This window comes from Spermophilus citellus (genome assembly GCF_964194105.1).
Source record: "Spermophilus citellus genome assembly, chromosome: 14".
Taxonomy (NCBI): domain Eukaryota; kingdom Metazoa; phylum Chordata; class Mammalia; order Rodentia; family Sciuridae; genus Spermophilus; species Spermophilus citellus.
In genome coordinates, this window is record NC_138194.1 from 37,364,881 (window position 1) to 37,378,050 (window position 13,170).

A 13,170-nucleotide genomic window follows, 5' to 3' on the forward strand; every position below is an offset into this window, starting at 1 on the left:
CAAATTCCCAAGGAAATAATTTATAAGCAAGGATGCCTCTACCAGAACAAGAAATCAGCTATTACTGTGAATGGTGCATCACATATGATGCCTTTGGCTCTCCCATTGACCCACTTCATACTATTTGATGCATAATTAATGCTGAAGTCAGAGCTGTCACATTCTCTTACTTCCTGCTCTGCAGCTATTGGCTGTCCCAGTGGCAATTTAAACCATTAGAGCCTCTTAAAGTGGTAACATCTAATTTGGAGGGAGAGAGCAGTTTTTCTATATCTAAAGGAAATAAAGCCTACAGGGATAAGAGCTGAATTTGTAATACAAAGACCTGACTTTAAGTAGATTTTGACCTTGAATCTGATATTTATCTTTTCTGAGTTTAAGTCTTTTATAATAAGCAAGAAATATTATACCTCCTCAATACACACAGGATTTTTGTGAAAAACAAACAAGTTAAAAATTGTAAAAGCATCAAGAAAGTAGTAAAGCATTTGTGAAAGCAAGAAATGGAGTATAAAGCACTTCTTGAAAAGCAATGGCAATTCTGCATATGTTTTCAGGCTTCAGACAAGCAACTGGAGCTATTCTCTTGGCATTTAGTTTAAATGAATCGCTTTACATTAAAAGGACAGCCATCGAGTATGGTCCCATCTTATTTCCTGAGAGTTTGATTTTTTTTCTAAATTTCAACCATCAAATTGTGTGATAGAATAATTTTACAAGTAACCAATCTGCACACATATTTCTTGTGGACTCCATTGAACAAGGGTTGAATACATACACCCACATGATTCCAGATAATCATATTAAATGAAAGAAGTCATTGAAGAGAAAATTTAGTCTAGATTCTTATTTGGAGTATCCTTAGAAATTCAAAGGCCTGTGTGTATGTGTGTGTGTGTGTGTGTGTGTGTGTGTGTGTGTGTGTGTATTTCTGTTATTCTTAGAAAACAATGTTGTTCTCTACCTTATCTAGTTTAACATTAATTTCTTCTGCCAAAGTTGCATTGCCCCACATATTCTGCCACATGTAAGGTCCACACCACAAGAGTGGAGTTATCATCTAAGTATTTTGAGATCCAGAAAAAGTACTGTCCAGGTATTGATTTCATTTTCTAAAGAATTAATTTTGTCCATTTGAAAATTGCCATCATATGAGTGCTGGCTTTGGAATTTAGCCAAGATGATGGTTTATGCAATTCATCATTCTGCTTGTATGAAATCTGCCAACTATTTTGTTAATGAATGAAACAGTTCAAGACCTGGGCATTAGTTCAAATCCAGATGCCCAAATTTCCAGTAACTCAGCGTATTCTTTATGTTCTCACTCAAGACCTGGCTTCTAGAATTCTCAACATGAGGTCATGAGAATATCTATCAAATTAGTACATGTTACTTAGTCTACAATAATTTTAGAGAATAAAATTTCCAGGGGTCACAGTTTCATGCTAAACCAGCAAAGCTTAAAAGAAGAATGATACTGATGTTCCCAGGACATCAAAGTGGATTGACTGCTGTAGAATCTAAGTCCTTGTCGTAGTTGAACAATATTCTATGTGATCTTTGAAAACCCAATGAAACCTCTGTCTCTGGATTTGTAAAACAGAGATAAAACATCTTCCCTGCTGCTTCACAGGATGAAGAATGTGTCCGAAGACCCTTAGGAGACAGTAGTGAAGACCATCTATCCACAGTTAATGCCCTTTTATTAATGAAAGCTCATAGTACAAGTTGTTTTGTGCCTATTGGCATACATTTGCAATCGTTGCTATGTTGTTTCTTTTTAATTGGCACATTAGGAAGTGTTGTTGGTCTACAAGTGTCTAGATGTGATCATTTACCCACATTCCCAATTTTCACACTGTGTATAAAAATGATCAATTTTTCTCCACATGTTTTACAAGACAAACTTCCAACGAAAAATGTGAAACCAAGTACAGTCTTGGGAGATGGAACATTAACCTGATTAGCCTTCCTTTGATGGAAGAGGAGTCATGCATAACCAATAGACTACAAGTCCTGGGTTTTGCTCATCATTACTGTATCAACCCTTGCAATAACTTTTCTAAACCAACTAATTCTCATTTAACTAGTGCCACTGGCACATCCAATTAGAAAAGCCAAATGTTTTCTGCAAGAACTGGGATATGGCTTTTCTCAAGGTGCTAAATATATGCTATCTGCTAGAGCTTAAATCTTGAATGTACCCCCAAGGCCCATATGTTATAGGCTTGGTCTGAAGGGAAGTACTACTGGGAGGTGATTGAACTTTTGAGAGGTGGGGCCTAGTGAGAAGTCTTTGTTATCGGGGCCATGTCATTGAAAAGGACCGTGGGACCCTGGCCTCTTCCTCATCCTTGCCTTTGCTTCCTGGCCATGAAGTGAGCAATTTTACTCTACCATGTGCTCCCATCATAATGTGCTGCCTGATCACAGAGACAAATGAAATGGTGCCAAACAATCATGGAGTGGAATATCCCAAACTGTGAGTCAAAATAAGCATTTTTCTCTATATAAGTTGATTTTTTCAGGCATTTTTAATACTGTTAGAAAGCTAACACAGCATATCAACTAAGTGTTTCCAAGTCAAGAGCACAATCATTAACATATTTGATAAGTATTATATTGAATATATATGTGCATATGTATAAGTGTGTGTATCTGTATATATATATATATACATATATATATATATATAACACATTTACATATATGTGCTTGATATGATTCACATGTATATTTCATATACATATATACTATGTATATTATATTTATACATTATATTAATACACACACATACATGTATGATTTGGTGTTTAGTACTACAGTTTCTTAGAAATAAAAAGCCCTCTATTAATTTAAAATTAAAATGTCTGTGGCATAGAATTTCACAATAACTAAACGGTCTTCTCAACAATTTTTTCATAAAAAAGAATTTTTAAATTCAAGCTTTATTGAGATCTTCCTGATTTGAATATATTTGTTTTTCCCATCCTTTATGGAAAGTATGGCTTAAATATAATAAAATCTTCTGGTTTTGAAAATCTTACAATGACTGAATGTTTTGTCATCATGAATACTGGCTTTTATTGTGCAGTAAAATAAATAGGAGTTTGGGTTGATTTTGTTTTTATCACAGAATATACACTAAACTTGCTTTTGAAAATAAATTCCTGTTACCAGATTAATTTTTTGCCTCTTATTTTAAGGTTAACTGTTTTAACTAAACTGTGGAGTACAGGGAAAAACAAAACTTTCCTCATTATAGGGAATTCACTAAAGTGATTTTAACAAATACATGTTTTACTCAGAGAATTTTTTTTATATTTACATAGTAATTTTTGTTCCCTCTGTACCCCTCAGATTACAAATTACAGGAGAGAGAGAGAGAGAGAGAGAGAGAAAGAGAGAGAGAGAGAGAGAGAGAGAGAGAGAGAGAGAAGGGAAATTAAAATCTCATGTCTGTGTCACACCTAATTGCTTGGAAGCTTCAGAGTTCTTAACTATTGTGCACTATTGTTGTATATTCTCTACACTGGAACAATTGAGATTGTTTATGAACATCCAAAAAGACAACATGGCTTAGGAATAGACTGAAAATTTGGAAGTTTAGTTGAAATATTGCTGTTTTAGAAGCACCATGTAGTACCAATGGTGGGAACTATTTGCCTCAACTCTGTCAGATCAGAACAACTCATTTTTTTTAAGACCAGAATTGCTATTTTTACTTTTAAATGTATATTAAAGTGCTATTTTATGTGTGTGTATATATATGTGGATACACACACACACACACACACACACACACATTTATACATGTAGTATTCCCTTGGTATCAACAGCAATTGTAGCTATTGCACTCCTGCTATTGATTATTGTTCAATCAATACTTGAGACCTTAATAAAAGTACAAGGAACTTACAGATACTAAAATCCAAGAAAACACAGTCATTGTCTTATGCTGATTATGGGCTAGAGGAAAGAGGGAATAGACCCAAGTATTTTTGAAATAAATTTTGAAAAGATAGAAAATTGAAAAGAAATTCAAGGAAAAGTATACAAAGGAGCCAATATATTTTGGCAGGAAAGGTGGACAATGCATGTAAACAGTGTAGACTCAGGATGTAGCACAGTCAGTGAGAAATAGAGAAACCTTTCTCCTAGCCAAGAACAATGAGCTATGTCATAGTGTTGGGCACAGCTTCAGTGTGGAAAGTAGATATTTCATAACAAGAACCCAGAGCACTTGCTCAAAGCTAAAAGCATGGTATTTAAACACTCACAACCACTTGACATTATCTGCAATATTGGCTCTTTAAAAAAATATATAGCTGGAATTACACAGCTGGGATGTGGAGAATGTCCTGTTGAGATTCTGTGAAACCTCAGCTTGGAACACTTGCAGAAATTTAATTTCTGGGATAAAGAAGTAACCCCTAGCTTGGACAACACTCTTTATTTTTCTTGTATCCTTTTCTGCTAAACTCACCCTCCTTTGAAAATAATTTTGTAACTGTGTTGATGACATTGTAATAAATAGTACATTGTGCAGAATGACTGTATTTCTTCCCATTCAACTTCTAGCCAACCAAAATTAGTAGCAATTTAATGCTTAACAGACAAGATAGATAATTTGCTCATGAGTCTCTTGCTCCCTAATAAAATATGGGTGCTTTCAGATTGGGAGCCCAATCTTTTCGTCTCTTACCTCCAGAGAATATAGAGCCAGCACACAACACATTACTAAGTGTAGCTGGTGTGTGGAGCACATGCTGGGAATGTGGAGATAGGAGGTGAGGCTTTACCAGGAATTGGATCATGGAGGACCCCATGGCTACCCCATGGCTAGGATAGTACTGAACCCAAGAAAAATGATTACTTCCATAATGTTTCGGAAATGCTTCAAGGAAGGCATTTATATTATCCCCTTGGTAGAGATGAAGAAGCTGAACCTTCTAAAAGTTAAGTAACTTGTCAAAGGTTTCCCATGAAGTAAATGAAAAGTCAGAATTGAGACACAGCTCTGTGAGACATCAAATCCATGCCTTCAACTGTTATTTTATATTTAAATCCAAGAATTTTGCATTGTAATGGTGGCAAGCGGGGTGAGTTAAGTCTCACCACATGTTGACAGGGACATCAACTGTGTAGATCACACCAAGAACTGGAATTCATGTTTCCAGTTATAAATCAGTAAGTCTTAGTTGCACATTCATTCCCAATTGGAGTCAGAGAGCAAAATCACTAGACAGACTCTAAATGTTCCTTTGTACAAATTGGTCCCAGGGCAGCAGAGGTATCTTAATTTGTTCCTGCCTACTTCCTCATTTACCAGTGAAAAATGGCACCTCTGACAAAGCCCAGAGGTTACATTATATGTCTGAATAGAATCATAGCATCTTATGTGACAGAAACCAAGATATAAAAGTATGATCTTCCAAAGCCTTTGCCCTTACTAACTTTCTAAAGAAGATTCTGTTTTTGCTGCTGTAGTAAAAGTAATAAGTTGGGAGAAGAAAGAAACCAACAGGGACTTGACTGACTAAAACCAAAAGGGAATAATGAAAGAAGAGATAAAGTCAGGGAGAGAGGTTGTATAGGAAATGAGTGAGAGTTTTGAGAGAGAGAAGCAAAACTTGGAGAGAACTGCCACACTAAGAGAGATTCTAGTGGTGGGAGTATCTAAAGAGGATAGTGAACAAGATTTGGTATTGTGTGGAGAAGTATAATCCCTTTCAAAGCCACAAAGAAGAGTAGACCATATTCTTCACTATCTTGGGAGGGAAATGTGTGTCCTTTATTTGAGTTGCCACAGCAAGGTGAAATGCAAGACAGGCACAGGAATCTACTTTTTTCCCTGAGTTTCACTTACTTCTTTCTGGGACCTTAAAAATCTCTGTTTCCTATTTTACATTTAAAGAAGTAAGTATAGATAGGTGAAAAAGACTGACCCAATTTATTCATGTGGTCTTCTCTATTACATAGAAGTGAACATATATATAAACAACCTGCTTCCAAGGGAAAGTAAGACAATTCATAAAATATTATACAAGTCACTACATGATAGATAAGTAAGTATCCATCTCACCATGGTAGATGAAGGATATTCCACAACTTTCCTCTCCCTGGACAAAAGTGGTATAGAATGCATTTTAAAACAAAATTTAAATATAGAAGTACATTGCATTTATATTTGCATATAAATTTTAATTATGCAAACCTAAATTTTAAAATATACTCATGTATATATACTTAAATTGTAATAAATTAAGTATGTGAATATTTGAAATAAGAATGGGAGCTCACAATGATGCAAAAACTAAGAGAAATTCTTGGACAGAATTTAGAAAGCTATAAAGAAAAGACATATTCATACAGGAAATCTATCATCTAGGACACATTAAAAATGTCCTTCAAAAGGATAGGAACAAGTCTGAGGGTATTCTGCACTCAAGAACAGGAAGAGTACTTGATACACAACTAGTAAGATCACTCTTGAGAAAGTAGTTACATCAGTCAACTTTAGGACAGATATCAACAAGAAGTAGACTGCCTCCAATCAGAAACCATGAATGTTGTAACTTGGCCTCAAGACACAGGGCAGAGTTTGGATGGCCTGACCACATGAGGGAAGACCATCCTATACCTGGAGGTGTAGCCCATGCTCATTGGGACCTACAAAGAGCACAGGAGATCCAGCCCCATCCTTCCAAGCAGCTGCATATAAAAGACAGTAGACAGTCCACTGGGGAATTCAAAGCACAATATGGTGCCCAACAAGGATGTCAGCATGAGACATGAAAAAATAAATAAATAAATAAGGAACTAGATAAAGAGGAAAAAGTGAATGAAATAAGAAGGATAATTTAGGAAAGAAATGATTTTAAAAGCTTCTATTTTTTTTGTTAAAGTTTGCTCATAAATGCAGCTTTGCAACAGTCAATATGAAATATATCAATTGCTAGGACTTCTGGGATGGTTAATTTTTGTGACAACTTAAATAAAGAAGATTTATTCCCATCAAAGCAGGTAGGCATCATTCAATCTTTTGAGGGTTTTAAATGATTTTTTAAAAAAAAGGTAGAGGAAGAACAAATTTATTTTTCTTAGCTGAGGCCTCCATCTTCTGTCCCACAACATTGAGGTTCCTGGTTCTCAGACCTTCAGACTTGGACTGAATGAATCCTGTGGTTTTCTTTGTTCTCTGCCTTTCAGACAGCACATCCTAGAATTGTTGTCCTCCATAATTGCATGTGCCTCTTTCTATAATAAATATCCTGTTATTTACCTATATTTTTATTCTATTTCTCTGAAGAAGACTGACTATAATAAAGTTATCATAGCTAAGCACCACAGACTGGGTAACTTAAACAACAGAAACTTGTGTTCTCTTGATTCTGGAGGCTAAAAATCCAAGATGAAGATGTCAGCAGGGTGGGTGTTTTCTGAGAGTTCTTTCTTTGGCTTGTAGATGACTGTCTTTTCCTTGAACCTTCATTGGGTCTTCCCTGTGTTTGTGCCCATGTCCTAATTTCTTATAGGAAAACCAGTCATATTGAATTAACATCCACTCTAGTTGACCTCATTTTAACTTAAAAGATTCTATCCAAAATCAGTCACATTCTGAAATATTCAGGGTTAGGATTTAAACATATGAATTTGGGAGGATACAGCTCAGTCCAAAACACACAGATAGGAATATGATTAACAATGTGGTTCTCTATGTCCATAAGTTAACAATCTGATGCTCAGGACAAGCAAGCTTACTTTAGCTTTGAAGGAATGAAAAGTACTTCACTTGGATTCATAACAGGAGTCCCTGAGTGATAGGGTAAGCAATTTCTTGAACAACATTCTCAGAGTAAACAGAGCACTTTGTATCACTGTTTTTTTGTAGAGTCTTCTATGTTGGCTAATGGTATAGAGCTAAAATGAAGTTTAGTAAAAATATATCCACAAGCCTGAAAGTTCACATGATGTTTTCCTTAAACACAGAATAAATTTTAAATTATCTAAAAGAATAGATAAATTGTTTTCTTTAGGCCAAAATCTCTGTCAATGTTTTTCTCATCCAACACTCCAGAAGTCTTGAGGAAGAGTGGGTTTGAAATCTTCTAAAAAAAAGACTAAAGTTCAATTAACTCATGTTATCCTTTCAGTGTAGACACAGATATGTTCAGGTCATTAGAGCAGGTTTAACTTATCCTTCTTCTAAGAATACTGTTTTCCCTAGTGGTAAAAGCATATCCTCTTAAAATTAATCTGTCCTCAATAATAAAGAATTTAAAAAAAATCTTGAAACAACTTCTGTGCCCATCTCTGCATAATCAGTGCCAGATCAAAGTTAAAATTTGGTTTTCTTGACATCCCACACCTGAACTTTGTTCATCACTGTCACTTGGAGACTTGGTAAACTCAGATGGAAGGGCTCCTTCCCAGCATTTCTGGCTTAGTAGAGCTGAGGTGGGATCTAAGAGTTTACATTTCTAAAAGATTTCACATTTTCTCACATATCAGTGGTACAGTGGTTCCTAATTCACCCAATTACTAGCTGTTGGTCCATGAAAAGGTTATGTAACTTCATTCTACTTTGTTTTCCTGGCTGTAAAAGCTGGAATGAAGTTACTGGGTATTTAATACAGTGCCTGGAAAGATTAAAGCAGAGACACAGACTTCACCCTATGAGGATTTCATTTCAGTGCTTTTCCCAGTACACTAAGCTGCTTAGCTCATTTTTTTTTTTTTTGCATGCAGTAAAATATTAAAATGATCCTCTTTCTCAATTTTGACTCAGGCCCATAATTCTGAGTACAAACCGACAGATGTCAGAACCCCCCTTGTGACAAAGTAGGGGTAGTAACCCCTAGCTTGGACAGTTACTCAGTTAACTACTCAGAATTTGTCACTGTGATGATCAAGCATTCCTTCTAGAGTGACTCTGCACATAGTTCCCTTAAGAATTTTTAAAGTCTTGAGATGAAAGACCAAGAAGTATTTGTAACAGTGGGAGTTTTTCTGAGGCTCTCACAAGCCGTCTCTATGAGAAAGAAAGCAATCCCAGATTTCCCCCACTTCAGAATTGACCAAGCTGAGAGAACATCATCTCCAGATCACAACAGTGCAGGTCCAGTAAGGCCTTCCAAGGACACCCTCTGACTCCAACTCGGCAAGATCTAGTCAGTATTGAGAAAGGCTGCACAGTAAATCAGAGGAGTGCCAGATGGAGAGCCTGAGAAGATGCCAACCCGACCTCACTTCCCCTGCAGCTTCCTACCTGCACACACTGAACTGGAGGAGGAAAACACCTTTGACCTTCAGCAAAGTTCTGAGTTGCTATTATGATAGTACATAAGGTAACTTTGCTACTAGAGTATGAATTATTCTATAATTAGAAGTTCTAAAAAACTTTTTATTAAGGTTTGACCCCTAAATTTTTTAAATTTTTTATATTTATTTTTTAGTTGTAATTGGACACAATACCTTTATTTCACTTATTTATTTTTATGTGGTGCTGAGGATCGAACCCAGGGTCTCGCATGTGCGAGGCCAGCGCTCTACCCCTGAGCCACAACCCCAGCCCCTTGACCCCTAAACTTTTGATGTTTAGTATACCACTTACATTTATAAACCTATGCATCCCACAACACTGAAGGATATTTCTTGGTACTGAGATTTTATTTCATCTCCATATAAACCAGGTGAGGGAATACCTTTCCTTTAATGTCACTTTCAAAGAAGAGAGACATTGATAGAAGCTCAAATGCAAGTTCTTAAAAATATCCATAGGAACTTTCATAAAATATTATGCAGACAGAGGAAATAAACAAAATATATTTATAGTCAATAAATATAAATGGTACATTTTTTTAAAGCTCTAAGAAATGTAGCACGGTCCAGATCAGTTAACTATTGTTTTCAAGAAAAATACTTTTACTAATATTGGCTTATATCCCAGCCCAAATCATTACTTGTTTCTATTGGCAATTCCTAGAAGACACACACCTGGTAGAAAACATTTAAACTTTTCAAATTCATGGAGCAAGACATCTACTTTGTAGAAGCTCAATAAATATCACAGTCTATTATATTACAAAGAATTAGAGAAAGTATAATAGATATTTTAAAAATGATTGAAAATTATAATTCCAGTGACTGGAAATATGTTTCAGCACTAAAAATTCACTTCTATAACAACTGAATACTATAAAATGATACATAAGCATGCTACACCTCTGTATAAATTTTCATTGTGACATTGCATAAGATGACACCATATGTCAGGCAATTCTGGTTCTAATCCTCATTCTGGCATCATGCACTTAGAATATTTGGGATAAGTTGCTTATCTCTGGTGAGTTTGGAGTTACTAATAACATGTTACCCATTGATAAAAACTGTTGAGATAATTCATTTAATTAAGACCTTGTGGGATAATGGAAGGAAGGAAGGAAGGAAGGAAGGAAGAAAGGAAGGAAGGAGACTTTGGAACTGTCAGAATTGAGTTCAAAACTAGACTGTGCATATCTAAATCAAGAATTTGGACAACTGGCTTGACTTCTCTGTCATTTCCTCTCAGTTAAATTATGGAAATGATAGTAATTCAAAATTTATAGCATTGCAATGGGATCAAATGTCACAGCATATATTAAAATGTATATATCAGAATGTATTATACTAAACATGCTCAATAAATAACAGTTGAATTTCTTAAATGTGTTTTTACCAGTGGGTAATATGAAGTCTTTTGCAAATGCAAGACATAAACATGTTATAATCATGTAATTAGGCACAGAAGAACTTCTACCAGAAAAATCGCACTGCTGCATGTACTCTATACTTACTCTTCTCTGCTCTCTTTATTCCTTACTCCTATCCTTTGCCATAAATTCTTTCTAGAAGGTCCACTTTTACATCTTTAAAATTCATGATTCAACTTAGTGCTAGTCACCTAAACAATAATGTCTGCCACTTACTTAATGCCTCCTTTTACATACAAAGATCACTATTAATACAGTCTCTCATTATAAGCAAATATTCCCATTCTGTGTTTCCTTCAATAGGCTTCCTACTTGAGGAAACCTCACTTCTGAGCCATGGTGTTGCTCATACTGAACCCTGTCTTTATCTGTAGCGTGGTTAACATAGTTTCACAAATGTTTATTTTTAAAATGAAGTACACACTCTTAACCTATATCTCAATCCTCAATAAGAGCATGAATAATAACTCCTGAAAACTTTTAAGAATTATTTGCTGCAAATTATGTTTAGCAAGGGCAAAACTAAACAACTCAAGATGATGCCCTTCTCTGTAGTGCCTATTACAGTACAGAGCATTTGCAGGTTTCCCTGTGCCGGTAAAACACTGAAAGGAGGCAGCTTTTGTAATAGGATCATTGGCTAAAATGAAATGAGTCAATCTGATCAATAGAAATTGCACATGCAGCAAAGAGCTCTTAATGGATCTTAATCTCCATTAGGCTGAGTTGGAGGAAGTCAAAAGGGAAGCTGCATCGCATTTCAGCCATTTATAGCAGCATCCTGGTCCACGAGCAGCTCTCAGGGAACCAGAGTATTCATCCTGGGGTGCTTTGGGACAACCATCAATGGAATGGTGAACTCTTGCATCACTGGTGTCCAGGAAATGCTCTGGGGGATACTCCAGAGAATTGTCTCAAAGGCTTATGAAAATTTTAGGAGGAATTCATAGTGGGTCAACCAGAAGAACATTAGCACATGAAGCTTTTCTGTCATGTGTAATTAAATGTGGTTTAGAATCCTTTAGACATGATTTATAAAACCAGAAGGAACAGTTCCAAGTTTGTTAGGAGAGGCCCACAAACTGGGTGTTTTCATTAGAACGAGAAGGGCCAAGTTTTTCAGAAGTAGGCATACTTTACACATGACACATGAAAATATAAAAAAAAAATCTGATGTTTGGATGCTCAGAATGTGAACTGCCTCTCAATTTAATATATAATAGGGGAAGCTCCATGTGGAAATTCGAAAGAAAAAGAAAATTGCACACAATTTAGAAGACTATCCATTGTACATGCACTCAGAAATTACAGCACAATACTTCCTAATTAATGCTGATTGAGTACTTTGATTTCAAAATTGTAAAGCATAATACATGGACATTGCATTATACATTCACACACCCACCCCACAAAGTCCTTGATGTCACAGACCAAAATAGAGTAGCTGATGGCAGATTCCTTCATGGCTTTTTCTTACTCTAAAACTTTATAATATAAATTCCAAAGTTAAAAATCAAGAAAAATGAAACTGCCTTGAGCTATGGCACAAATAATTAATCCCAAATGTTTGGGCCACTAATTAGAATGTGAGTGTTTTCTTTTATATCACATTGATAATTTCCAATGCAGTTACTTTCCTCCTATGGTTCTGAAACACGGCTCCAGTACTTCTACTATTACAGCACTACTCTAGATTGCAGGAGTGTTCATTTTCATATCTGACTCTCAATGTGACTGTGCCTAGAAAGGTATGCAGCACATTGTGAATGAGTGAGTGAACTGTGAATCCCTTGTGAACCAATATGCAATTTTTCTTCATTTTATGCTATTTGCCCAAGACAATGATGACATAAAATGAACACAGAAATTTTTGTTAAATAAATGCAAAAAGCCACTAAGTGCCTTTGCATACAATGATTTTTCCACGAGACATTGAGGAAATGCCACCTACTTTATAAAGGTCTGGAAGACCTTTGGAGACATGTCAAAAGATCACCTTGACATAAAAAGCTAAAACTAAAAAAGTAGCCACATTTTTATATTTATCTGGGTACTTCCACGGTAGAAATATAATGACACCTATGAACTTTTCAGGCATACTGCTTTATTGTCCTCAGTTATCAATTTTAAAAAATGAGTAACAAAATTTTAATGTTCACATTTTTCCACTAGTTCAATTGGCTGATGATAGAAAAATATTTAAAAACTCAGCAGCCAGCCAGATAAGTTAAGGCATGCCTATAATCTCAGTGGTTCTGGAAGCTGAGGCAGGTGGATCCACAAGTTCAAAGCCAGCCTCAGCAGCTTAGCAAGGCCCTAAGCAACTTAGCAAGATCCAGTCTCAAAATAAAAACTAAAATAAGGATTGGGGATGTGGCTCAGCGGTTAATCTCTGGGTTCAATCACTAGTACAACA